This window comes from Physeter macrocephalus, chromosome 1, assembly GCF_002837175.3.
Source record: "Physeter macrocephalus isolate SW-GA chromosome 1, ASM283717v5, whole genome shotgun sequence".
NCBI lineage: Eukaryota > Metazoa > Chordata > Mammalia > Artiodactyla > Physeteridae > Physeter > Physeter macrocephalus.
In genome coordinates, this window is record NC_041214.2 from 45227755 (window position 1) to 45241866 (window position 14112).

Sequence of the window (14112 nt, forward strand, 5' to 3'; positions counted from 1 at the left end):
CTATTTAGGTCTTCTGCCCATTTTTGGATTGGGTTGTTTGTTTTTTTGATATTGAGCTGCATGAGTGTTTGTTTTTTTGTTATTGAGCTGCATGAGTTGCTTATAAATTTTGGATATTAATCCTTTGCCAGTTGCTTCATTTGCAAATATTTTCTCCCATTCTGAGGGTTGTCTTTTGGTCTTGTTTGATTACATTTAATTATGTCCAGTTAACTATTATGAATAATTCTACAATGAACATTATCGTGCATGTCCTGTGGTGAGCATATGAACACATTTTTCATGGGTATATAGGAGTGGAATTGCTAGGTTGTAGGATATTCCTATGTTAAGCTTTTGAAGATACTGCCAAATAGTTTTTCCAAAAGAGTAATACCAGTTTTTTACACCAAGCAACGTATGAGAATTCCAGTTACATCACTTTCTTGTCAATATGTAGCATTTTTTTTTTTTACTTGTTCTGGCAAGTGTTTAGTGGTATCTCATTTGGCTTTAATTGAACACCTTATATGTGTTGGTTATTTGGATAGACTCTTTTGTGAAGTTTTGTTCAAGTCTCTTGCCCATTATTCTCTTGAGTTGTCTTTTTCTTGTTGATTTGTAAGAGTTACTTAAATATTCTGGATATAAGTACGTTGTGAATTATGTGTCTAGGATATATTCTTCTATCTGTTGCTTGCCTTTGCATCCTCTAAAGATAATAGGGTCCTCTTTTTTTTATTGAAGTATAGTTGATTTACAATATTGTGTTTGTTGGGACTTCCCTGGTGGTGCAGTGGTTAAGAATCCGCCTGCCAATGCAGGGGACACGGGTTCAAGCCCTGGTCGGGGAAGATCACACATGCCACAGAGCAACTAGGCCCATGCACCACAACTACTAAGCCTGTGCTCTAGAGCCCATGAACCACAACTACTGAGCCCACATGCCACAACTACTGAAGCTTGCGTGCCTAAAGCCCGTGCTCTGCTACAAAAGAATTCACCGCAGTGAGAAGCCTGCACACTGGAACAAAGAGTAGCCCCGCTCACCGCAACTAGAGAAAGCCTGCACACAGCTAAGAAGACCCAACGCAGCCAATAAATAAATAAATAAATAAATAACAAAACAAAACAATATTGTGTTTGTTTCAGGTGTATAGCAAAGGGATTTAGTTTTATATATATATATTTTTTGGGGTTATATTCCACTATAAATTATTACAAGATATTGAATATAATTCCTTGTGCTATACAATAAATCCTTGTTGTTTATTATTTTATGTATAGTAGTTTGGATCTGTTAATCCCATACTCCTAAATTGTCCCTCCTCCCACCCCTTTTCCCTTTGGTAACCATAAGTTTGTTTTCTATGTCTTTGAGTCTGTTTGTTTTCTATATAGACTCATTTGTATTATTTTTTAGATTCCACATATAAGTGATATCATATAGTATTTGTCTTTCTCTGTCTGACTTTCTTCACTAAGTATAATATTCTCTGGGTCCATCCACGTTGCTGCAAATGACAATATTTCATTCTTTTTCACAGCTGAGTAATATTCCATTACCTATATAATATTTCATTATATATTATATAATCCTTGTTGTTTATTATTTTATGTATAGTAGTTTGGATCTGTTAATCCCATACTCCTAAATTGTCCCTCCTCCCACCCCTTTTCCCTTTGGTAACCATAAGTTTGTTTTCTATGTCTTTGAGTCTGTTTGTTTTCTATATAGACTCATTTGTATTATTTTTTAGATTCCACATATAAGTGATATCATATAGTATTTGTCTTTCTCTGTCTGACTTTCTTCACTAAGTATAATATTCTCTGGGTCCATCCACGTTGCTGCAAATGACAATATTTCATTCTTTTTCACAGCTGAGTAATATTCCATTACCTATATAATATTTCATTATATATTATATATATATATATATTTAAGCCAATTCTCTGTTGATGGGCCCTTGGATTGTTGTTCTATTTGTTTTATTTCTCTACTTTTTAAAATCCAGTTGATAGTCACTGTGTTTTAATTGAAGAATTTAACCAATTAATAATTTAAATATTGGACCACCTTTCCCTCTCCTCTCACTCCTTCCTGGTAACCCTTTCTCTCATATATTTGTTATATTCCACCCGATATATTCTTTATTTCAGCATAAAGTTCTTCATAATATCTAATGTTTCATACTATTAGAAGCAGAATGCTATCGTCTCTCATGTGGTTGACATTTAAAATATTAATGTTGCCCACAATTCTGGAATGTACATCCTTTTGTATGTTTCCTGCTGATCTGTATTAGATTTCTCTGAATTATAGCCAGGAGAATAATATCTGACTATATAAACGTTCAATTATATCTGATATTGTCAAACTGATCTCTGAGGTGGTTAACCCAATTTATATTACAATCCATAGTATCTATGAGAATTGATATTTCCCTACTTCTCCAACATTTGATATTTGGGTCTTTTTCAACTTTGCCAGTTTGAAATCGTGTTAAGTATCTGACTTTTGATTCCGTTTGCATATATTTGTTTATTAGTGATCTCGAGCTTCTTGTGTTTATTGGGCATTTGTGATTCCTTTGGGTGAGTTGCCTGTTCAAACCAGTGCCCATTTATATTGGGTAGCTTTCATTTTACACATCCATATGTAATTTTCTTTATATATTCTTGATTCTCATCCTATATATTTTTCACTTTGTTCATCCTGTCTCTTGTCATATAGAAGTTTGGGAGTTTTTTCATTTAAAAAATGTTTATTTCATCAATATTTAAGTCATTTCCTTTGTTATTGGTGTGTTTTGAATCTTTGAAAGTATATTTCTCTCCCTTCCTCTTTCAGCTTTTTCATAAATTTTGAGACTTCTAGCGTTCAGCTTAAATTTGTGAAGATTCCCAACTAATAACACTTTTCTTTCATTCTTCCCAAAGAGTATTTGTCAATCCTTTAAGAAATGTACAAGCAACTTTTAAAAATATTTCTTTGCTTTACTACAAGGATTTTAAAAATATAACACAAGCAGGATAGCACTTGAACTTAATGGAGATCAGGGCTTCAAAATTAATTCATACTGTGTATGAAAAAAATGCAACATCAAGATAAAAACACTGAGAGTTTTTACCTCAAGGTACATCTATAATTTACTCACAGAAGCACTAACCCATTTATGGGAACGTGTGCCAGAGAACAAGAGGAGAATGAACAATAATGAGAGGTCCCTCTGTTTTCTTTCAACAATCATCATCATAACCCTCAAAAGCTGGATCCATTGACAGATGGTTGATGTGCTGAGATATCTGAGCAGTCATTCTGGATCAATGATTGGCAACTTAACCCATGGAGAAGCCATTTTTTATAAGGCTAGAGCACAACAGAATAAAATAGTCTTTTATGTTAGGGCTGCATACAAATTTCCATCCGTCTTGCTACTTGCTACTCCTATTATCAGAACTAATACCTCCTCATTGTGGCAGCAGAAGACATGTCTGTAGGTGTGTGTGTGTGTATTGAGACATATTCATTTCAGTTGTCTGAATATTCAATGTAGATGGCTGAATGATTGATTAACAGTGATGATCAATTTGCCAAACAAGTGGAGCAATGGGGTGGCCTTTCCTAGAAGCTGGATATACTTACTTTCTGCTGAAGTGACATCCCTAAACAATCTTTGGGTACTTCCCCTCCTCCATCTAATACAAGAATTATATAACATTTGGCATAATGGATCAAAAATAGACTAAAACTTTGGTGTAATGAAAATGAGTTTAATGGAAACAGTGGTTTCACAACATTGTAAATGAACTAATGGCACTAAATTGTGCACTTTAAAATGGTTAAAGTTTATCTGAGGTGAATTTCTCCTGAATTAAAAAAAAAAAAAAAGCTAAAACACTATAGGCCCCAGAGTTAAACTATTTTGCATTCTAATCATAATTGCAACTCTCAATCCCCACATCAATACTGAGAGGTATGAAACTAATAGTTTGTAATCAATAGTAGTCAAAGTATAAACTTTGTGAAGATTGATGTTTGTATATATTAGTACTGATTCAAGGTTAGTCTTTTAATAATACCACTCTCACACTCTTGCATCTTTCTCAACTGGTGGAGCAAGGGTAGAGTTATAGCAGTGACCAGCTACAGTTGCATATAAGTGTAGGCTGTCTTAGTCATCCAACCACATTAGGGGCAGAAATCTACAGGCATACCTTACAGTAGGATGTTTGCAAATTATCACTGTGCCTTTTAGCTGTGGTTTCATACTTATTTCTGAATTCATTTTCATTTTCTCCGTGGATAAATAGCTAATAAGTAAGATGGCAGAAATAAATGAAGGCAGAGTGATTAGAGCATGTATATTCACATTGCCTTTCAGGAATAATAATGCTAGAATGTCTCCATAAAGACAAAGCAACTTTACATATCAAAAGTAGGCAAATTAATGATGTAGGTGAAACTGACAATGATGCTATTCATATTAATAGTGGTGTTCAAATCTATAAATTTAATATATTCTAATTTTAACCATGAAAATTTAGCTATTTTGCTTATTGTTTTATAGACAGTTGTCTCATTGATGTTATCGAAGAAAAACATTGTTTTATCAAAAGAAAGTAAAGTTCTATACTTTATTTTAAATTAGTATAGCTACACTTGTTTTTGCACATCAGCTTCTATTTTGAAATCTTGAAATGAATAATTTTGATCCATATGCTTACAAATGTTGTTTATAAATGAATGCCAGGCCAATAGGGAAAATGTGCACAGGAATCTGCATTATTCACCTGCAAATTTGAAGTGGTTTTGTTAAAATCTGTACATGTCCATTAGAATATCATATGTGTGATTTTACAGTGAAAGAAAGGGATTTAGAAAGTTTAACACCATTATCCAAAAGGGAGCAATAAATCATAAAACCTGTTCTCATTAACATTTATTGGGGGCTTCCCTGGTGGCGGTGTGGTTAAGAATCCGCCTGCCAATGCATGGGACATGGATTCCATCCCTGGTCTGGGAAGATCCCACATGCTGCGGAGCAACTAAGCCCATGCGCCACAACTACTGAGCCTGCACTCTAGAGCCCGCAAGCCACGACTACTGAGCCCATGTGCCACAACTACTGAAGCCCAGGCGCCTAGAGCCTGTGCTCTGCAGCAAGAGAAGCCACTGCAATGAGAAGCCCGCACACCGCAAGGAAGAGTAGCCCCTGCTCACCACAACTAGAGAAAGCCCACACACTGCAACAAAGACCCAACACACCCAAAAATAAATTAATTAATTGAGGGCCTATTATCAACAATCAAAACTTGTGTTGTCTATTTACAACAGCCAAGACATGGAAACAACCTAAATGTCCATTGACAGATGAATAGATAAAGATGTGATCCATTTATACAATGGAATATTACTCCGCCATAAAAAAGAACAAAAAATGCCATTTGCAGCAACATGGATGGACCTGGAGATTATCAGATTAAGTGAAGTAAGTCAGACAAAGACAAATACCATATGATATCACTTATATGTGGAATCTAAAAAAAAAATGATACAAATGAACTTATTTACAGAACAGAAACAGATGCACAAACATCGAAGAAAAACTTATGGTTACCAAAGGGGAAAGGTGAGGGGGGATAAATTAGGGGTTTGGGATTAACATATACACACGACCATATATAAAATAGATAAACAACAAGTACCTACTGTAGAGCACAGGGAACTATACTCAATATCTTGCAATGATGACTATAATGGAGAAGAATCTGAAAAAGCATATATATACATATATATATATATAACTGAGTCACTTTGCTGTACATCTGAAACTAACACAGCATTGTAAATCAACTATACTCCAATTAAAAATAGCTACATAAAGACAAAAATATATCCACGGAGCTGTACACTTTCAATTTGTGCAATGTCTTCTATGTAAATTATACCTCCATTTAAAAAATCTTTGGTTCTCTCAATAGGGTAAGAAAAGGCTAGATCTGTTTTCTCATGTAGAACCTACCCCGGACATGCTGCTTGTCTTCTTGAAGCAATATTCCCAAGCAAGTTGGACCCTATTAGCTCCACCTTTCATAAAAGGACAGCCACAATCCAGACTGAATGCAATTTAACAGAGAGGTCAAAGGCAATGCCATCTATATGAACAGCTTCCATATATCAAATGCTTTCTATGTACCCCACACTGTGTATGTCATGGTTTCTCATTTATGACAAGAATGAGGTACTTACAAAGCAGGTAACTGTTAACTGCATTTTCTAAATGAGAAAACCGATGCTCACAGCAGTTAAATAACCTTCCCAGTTGAATACAGCTACTACATTGTAAGACCTGGGATTCAAATAGAGTTTTGTTTGGATACAAACCCCTGACCTTTTTAATGCACCCTGCCCCTGAACCCAGGAGAAGCGCTGGAGGCCACCTAACCCACCAGGGGAAATATCTATACATCCTCCCTTTTGCTATTTTGAGGCTGGCTTCACTGGCCCTCCATCAGGGGCTGGTGGGTCAGAGCGTAAGCACCTCAGGTGTGAAACACTGTTTCCTTGCATGAAGTGAGGAGAAGCTAATGAATCACCCAGGCTCCTGCTGGCAAGGCATGGTCTTCACACCTGTTCAGGGGAAAATGAGCAACAAAGCACGAACACACACACACACTAAAGTACAAATTACAATCTTTATGTATGTGCTCCTTGGTGGCTTCACAGGATATGAAATTTTTTATGTTAAAATATGACAACACTATTTCTAATTCTCATTTTTCTCCACTCCAGGCTACCAAGCATTCTGGTCAAGGAACTTTCATGTCTAAAATTGTTTCAAACCAAATAGTTCCTTGGGGATGAATAGCTGTGATTAAACCTGGCAACTGTTATGAACCGTATGAAAAGGACACTGAAATAATGCTATTAATGCTGCAAATTCTGCCTTTCTCCTCTTTGTGTCCTTGCAACAACTTTTTAAATGTTATTATTCAAAATATATTGAGGCTCGGTCTAATTATAAGCACAGAGAAAAATAAACACAGAGAAAAATAATAAAAGCAAAACACGCCAAGTACCCACTGTAATTTGAACAAACCATGGTTGCTGAAATGTATGTGCTGGAAAATGCTTAATTTTATTAATTCAAGCCTTTTAGGCTTGAATTTTTAAAGAAAGGGTTTTTTTTAATCTTTTGGTTATTATCTGATGCTTAGCAAAACCCAGTGGTAATAAGGAGCCCAAATTGAGTGCTAGCAACTTCTTGTGGCTTAAAAAAGTGCAACTACAATAACAAAATACGTGAAAGTGTATGAAAAGCCCCATGCAAACAACTAGACCGTCAAGATACTTATATCACTACATCCCTATAAACTAAAATTATGTGTATGCACCAAACATATCTAAGAAAAATTGATTAATAAATCCTCTCATCCAGACAAATTCATGCACATCAATTAATAAAATATAGATTCTACATACTCCAATAAAGATGTTAAAAAATATATAGATAGATTCTAATCATTTTTTGCAAATGCTGTGTAACTAACCTCTGTAGATTTATCCTCTCAAAAAAAAAAAAAAAGTTCTATGAGCTGCTCTGAAAAAACAACTCAAGAAATTAGCTCTGCCATTTACCAGATTTGTGACCTTGGGCAAATCTCTTAACCTATTAAAGGCTCAATTTTCTTATCTACCTAGAAAAGTAATAGTAAGGATGAAAGGAATTAATTACAGCCCAAGATGAATAAAACAGAATGTTACAGTTATGGGCGGCTAAGAGAAAGAATGCTTTGTTTCGCCAAAAGCTGAGGATGTCATATGGATCACAAAATACTGAAATCAGCTTCCTGGCGAGTGGGTCAGGGCACTTCTGCACCTGAGGCAAAACAACATTTTCTTTTTCTAAGTAGGATCTTCATCTCCCAGGACCAGCTTATCTCTGAAGTCCCAGGCACTGATCACTTTAGGAAAATGAGCAAAACAAGGGACCACCTACCCTTAAAAACAAACCAGGGGATTCGAATAAATTACAAATCTGCCTTTCACACTGTGACCTTCCACTTGGAGTTTTAATCACATTTTTTGGTACCATATTTTAAACGGATGTTATTTACAGCTGGCTAGAATATGATGATGTAAACTGCGGGCTTCCAAAATCCTACCCAGGGTCTATTCTCCCAAAAACTCTAGAGAAATCTAGCCTGCCCAGTGTGCCTAGATAAAACACAGGGTGTCTGTTGGTTAACAGCAAACGGTATTTTTCTATTATCTGGTCTTCTCGTTCTCTTTTTTTAACCCTGTCTTTGGCAGTTACTGTTCAACACCTTTCCCATCTGTGGGGTTTTGTCCTCTTTGAGGGGGATCTCTTTGGTCCCTCCTATGTGATCAACACACGTGATTACATGAGGACATCTGGATCTGCACACAAATGCACCGCCTTCCACAGATACGGGCAACAACCCACATGAAGACAAACAGACGTTAAAATAAGTCAGCTGTATCGAGCTGGCCTTGCTCCTGCAATGTACAGGAACAGAGTGTGTGCAAGCAAGAACACTGCAAATTGCAGCCATTCATTCTTAGGCCATTTGGCACTTCCAATCACTCACAGATCAGCGGCTACTCAAGGACAGGATGAAACCAAATCTCAGCTCTCCTCTCCCTCCAAACAGATCCCCAGGCCTGACTTGCAGAGGCTGGGCTGGGAAAAACAGGAAAAACTGCAGCTGTCAATGTCAGGGTACTTCCCAAATGTCAGTATCTTACTAGCATGACCAGAAATAACATAAACTTGACAAAATTTAGGTAACTCTTCTTTCGTATTTACCACTGCTCTCACTGCAGCTCTGGACCATGGTGCATCCTGCCTGCAGATGAGAAAAACGTAGCTCTAGCCTCCCTGATGATTGGTTTACATCTTTATTTATGAATTCTCCTGATGGCCCAAGAACACATATCATGTAAGCAGGCCAGTGGGGGTAAAATGCCTCAGGGTATGAGTCACTGGTAAATAACTAAGCATCATATGTTTAGTTGATTTCATCTGAGAAACTCAGCGTTTCTGGTACCTGATACTTCTCACTGGGCGTTTATAGAACAGATAGTGGGGAATAGATCTTCTGGGTCGAGACCTGGATGGAGCTCTCATATAGATCAGGAATTTTCTGATATCATCTCACAAGACAGTAGAAGAGAAATCCTATATTCCACACAGGTCATCGGATTCGCTTTCTACTGCTGTTGTAACAAGTTATCATAAATTTAGTGGCTTTAAACAACACAAATATATGATCTTGCAGTTTTTTTTTTTTTAAATATTTATTTATTTATTTGGCTGTGCCGGGTCTTAGTCGCGTCACGTGGGATCTTTAGTTGCAGCATGCGGGATCTAGTTCCCTGACCAGGGATTGTACCCAGGCCCCCTGCATTGGGAGCGCAGAGTCTTAACTACTGGACCTCCAGGGAAGTCCCGATCTTGCAGTTCTGAAAGACAGATGTCCAAAATCAGTCTCAGTGGGCTAAAATAAAGGTGTCAGCTGAGCTACTTTCCTCCTGGAGACCCTGGAGTGGGGGAGGATCTTTCCTGACCTTTACCAGCTTCTAGAGGCTGTCCTCGTTTCCTCACATTGCCTTTCCTCCCTCTGTTACCGTCCTCAGATCACCTCCACTCTTTGTGCTGTCCTCCTTCCTCCTTCTTGTAAGGACACTTCAGGATAACCCAGGGTAATCCCCCATCTCAACATCCCTCATCGTATCTGCAAAGTCCCTGCTACCATGTAAGGTAGTACAGTCATGGGTCCCAGGTGTTAGGATGTGCGCATCTTCACTGGGCCATTTATTCAGTCTCCCACAGGCACCAACCAAGCAAAGTCCATTTTAAATCTGTTCTTATTAATTAAAATTGCACATGAGTTTAGGAGAAAAACAACTTACAGAGTGGAAAAAGTGATTTGTGCAATAGGCAAAACTCTCTGGGCTTGTTCCATACACGCTAGGACTACAGAAAATGACGGATTTTAATGGTTTTGTGTTCATGTAATGGGAAGCTATGACTGTTAATTCACATTTCTCTGATTGCTAGTGAGGGTGAATTTTCTCCTATGTGTAATGGTCATTTGGATGCCTTTCCTGTCCTTTGCCCATTTTTCTCTGGAACTGTTCATCTTTTAGTTATTGAGTTATATGTATTCTTTATATGTTCTTAATATTGAACTCATCCTGTTAGATATGTTGCAGATATCACTTTTCAGTCTAAAAAATTCACTTTTAACTTTGATTATGATATTTTATAATAGAGTTTTAAATATTAAATTGATCGAAATTTTCTATCTTTTCCCCTATAGTATGTGCTTTGTGTATTTTCTTTAACAAATCCTTTCTACCTTCAAATCATAAAAATATTTCCCTGTTTTGTCTTTGGCAAACTGGGGAGTCTTCTTGTTTTAAAAATTATAGCGATCATCTTTTTATACGATGCTGAATAGTGACCTAATTTTGTTTTCACTGGGCAGCCAGCCAAATTTTCCAATACCATTTCACCATATCACCGTCACTGCAGTGGTCTGAACGCCACCTCTGTTCTGTGCAGTTTGTCACATATGCTTGGATCTGTTTTGCGTTTCTATATAATGTTCTGTTGATCTTGTTAATACTTAACTGATACTGCACTATATTAATCACTTTATCTTTACAAAATAATGGCTTTATTATGGTAGGGCTTCTCTCTTCTTTCTGTTTTTCTCCCTAAGAATTATCTGAACTATTATTGGAAATTCCATCACATATATTAATTTTAAAATTACTGTGTCAAGTTTTGTGCAAACACTGTTAAAATCTCACTGGAATTACCATGAATTTATAGATTAGCTTGAAGTGAAATTAGCTTGGCAAGGTGATGAAACCCAGTCACTCCATTCACAAACACAGCTAATGTCTCCACTTTTCTTATATATCTTTCAATAAAACTTAAAATTTTCTTTGCAAAGGCCTTATGAATATAACTTCACTTGATTCCTTGATACCTTGCAATTTGGTTGCTATTGATATTGTAATTGATTTTCCTCATTACTCTTTGGAACTGGCTATTCTTGGTATACGTGAACAATTGTCTATTTTATATATTGGTTCTTTATCAAGTAATTTGACTAGTAAGTTTCTTGGATTATGTTGTAGACCTTTTTATCTATAAATAATGATAACCATATTTCTTCATTTTAAATAAGCTTTTTATTTTTTTTTCCCTTATTGTATTGGCTGTGATTACCAATAGATTGAATGGTGGAGGTGATGGCAGGCATCATCGTATTGTTTCTGATTCTAATTGGATCTTTCTAAATTTAGATCACTAACTATGTATTGTTATATACCATACATAAGATTATAGAAATCATGGTCTATTGCTAATTTGATAAAAGATTTTTAACAAGTATATTATCGGATTATTCCAAATGCTTTTCTATATCTACTTAGGTGATCATATATATTTCCTTTATATATTAATGAATAGATTACATTAATTTTTAATGTGGATCATCTTTGTAATTGTGAGATAAACTCTACCTGATAATATTGAAACCCAGCAGGACCCTGTGGGGCCCTACGGGATACAAATCTTTTTGTGTCCCCCAATTCTTGTTTGTAGGAAATAGGCTTCATTCATCCTCCTTGACCTTCCCTGAGTTCCAAAGGGCAGATTTAACCAGTTGCTAATCCGAGAAGAGAGGGAATGCAGAAAAAAAGGAGAAGCAGTCAAGAAATAATGGTGCAGCCTTGGGGCAGGATGCTGGTTCCTCCTCAAGGAATATACATAACAATATCTTTGAGTTCTTTTGCAGAACCAAGGCCCCCACCCAGGTGGAAGATGGCAACTTTAGGCTGAGCACAAGATTTCTGGAGCAGCACCCTGCTACCTCACCACCAACCAATCAGAAAGAAGTCACACACCCTGCAGCCATCACCCCAAATTTTGCCTATAAAAATTCTTCCCCCAAAACCATTGGGGAGTTAGTGGATTTTGAGCATGAGCCACCCATTCTCCTTGTTTGGCCCTGCAATAAACTTTTCTCTGCTCCAAACTATGACTTTTTGGTTCAGTAACAATATGTTTCTTTTATACAATGCTGGACTTTATTATGTTTCATTTAAGCAGTTTGCAACTATATTCTTAAAGGAGTTGTCTTAAAATGTTTCATTCCTTTACAATCTTTGTCAGCTTTTGATATTAACATACTTTTACCATCATAAAAAAAATAGAATACCTTTGGTAAATACTGTGATTGTTTATTTCATGAAGCCTTAAAACTGAGACTGACTGAACCGTGATTAATTTTCCTTTTATTCGGGGATGGAGGACGAGGAGAGGGAGAAGGAAGGGACAGGGAGTTTGACCAACTCATTCGTTCTCCAGCAGTTTGATTTCATGAAATTTTTCCATGCTTGTAAACTATTCAGGACCTCAAAGAATTTCTGTTCTTATCAGTTACATCTACAAATATTTACCATATTAATTTCAGTAAGAGAACATCACTTACATAATACTAATTCTCTGGAATTTGTTGAGAGTCCTTTTGTGACTTATCATAAATAAGTTTATACAAGTTTAATAAGTACTAGGAAAGAATACATAGTCTCTATTTGTTGGATGAAATATTTTACACACATTTTAACTTTATTAATTCTGTGGTTCCATTATGTTATATTCTTACAAATATTGTTGTCTCCTTTTGCATTCTTTTTTTTTTTAACATCTTTATTGGAGTATAACTGTTTTACAATAGTGTGTTAGTTTCTCCTTTACAACAAAGTGAATCAGTTATACATACACATATGTTCCCATATCTCTTCCCTCTTGCGTCTCCCTCCCTGCCACCCTCCCTATCCCACCCCTCTCATGGTCACAAAGCACAGAGGTGATCTCCCTGTGCTATGCGGCAGCTTCCCACTAGCTATCTAATTTACATTTGGTAGTGCATATATGTCCCTGCCACTCTCTCACTTCATCACAGCTTACCCTTCCCCCTCCCGAGTCCTGTCAATTTTGAGCTACATGAGATAGTTTGGATAGGCTAGTTGTTGGGGACCCTCTCCTAGGTTCATACATTTATGTGCTTCTGGAATTGTTTTACTTTCTCTAGAGAGGAGCCTTCCAATCTGGCTGAAGGATGTTTCTGGCTGCCTTTGTTGTGGGAGCTGAGTTGGGGGGACTGGGGGGTCTCTGCTTCCAGTATTCTGTAAATATAGACTCGATTTCCCTCAGCTGGGCCTGGCACCCCCTGTCAAAGCCCTTGGCTTAACCTTTCCAGAGAATAAACCTCCAGACTTCTGCAGTTTAGTAGATTCTGCATGTGCCTGGTAGCATGAGTGACTTCTCAGAGTTCCCACCTTGGTCTTCCTTGTTTCAACCCACCAACTCTCACTCCCATGTCCAGACACCTGGTACTGCCCATACTGAGACCTTTGAGAATTGTGTGGGGTCAATCAGGTTGGTTCTTGCTTTCCCCCTGCAGACTTGAGATTCCGTTTTCTCAGGTCTGATCCTAGTTCCACTGCACCATCTACTTTTTAGCTTCCAAAACTTTGTTGCTGTTTTCTCTATTGTTATGGACTTACATCCTTTAAAAAAAAAAAAAAAACAACCTTTCCTGTCTGTAAGTGGGATTTGGGGAGAGAACAAAATTAGGTACATGTATTCAGTCTGCCATCCTACCCCAGAGGTCTGGTGCTAATATTTTTAAATGACAAATTGACTATATTTAAAAATTTTTTTAATTAGAGAATTTTATTTACTTTTATCCCCCCTCTAAAAATTAGTATTTTTTTCAGGTATAAAAGAATATTAGTATATCTTTTTGAGAAAGATCATTGTCTCTCTTGCTCTGGCAAACTTTAAAGTCCTGTACTCAGGACTGTAATCACTGTGTGGATTATATCTATGGTTTGGGGGACCACTTGTGAAAACCTGAAAGATGCTTTCTTTTTTGTTTTTTCTGTAATTCAGTTTATTTTCCTGGGTAGGGATGGGAAAGGTGGTGAGGACTCTTAGGGGAAGGGTGGGTCCTCCTTCTCATCATGGGTGAAGAGGGTCGTTTGTAGCTTCTCAAGTCCACAGGCATAAAAGTCCCACA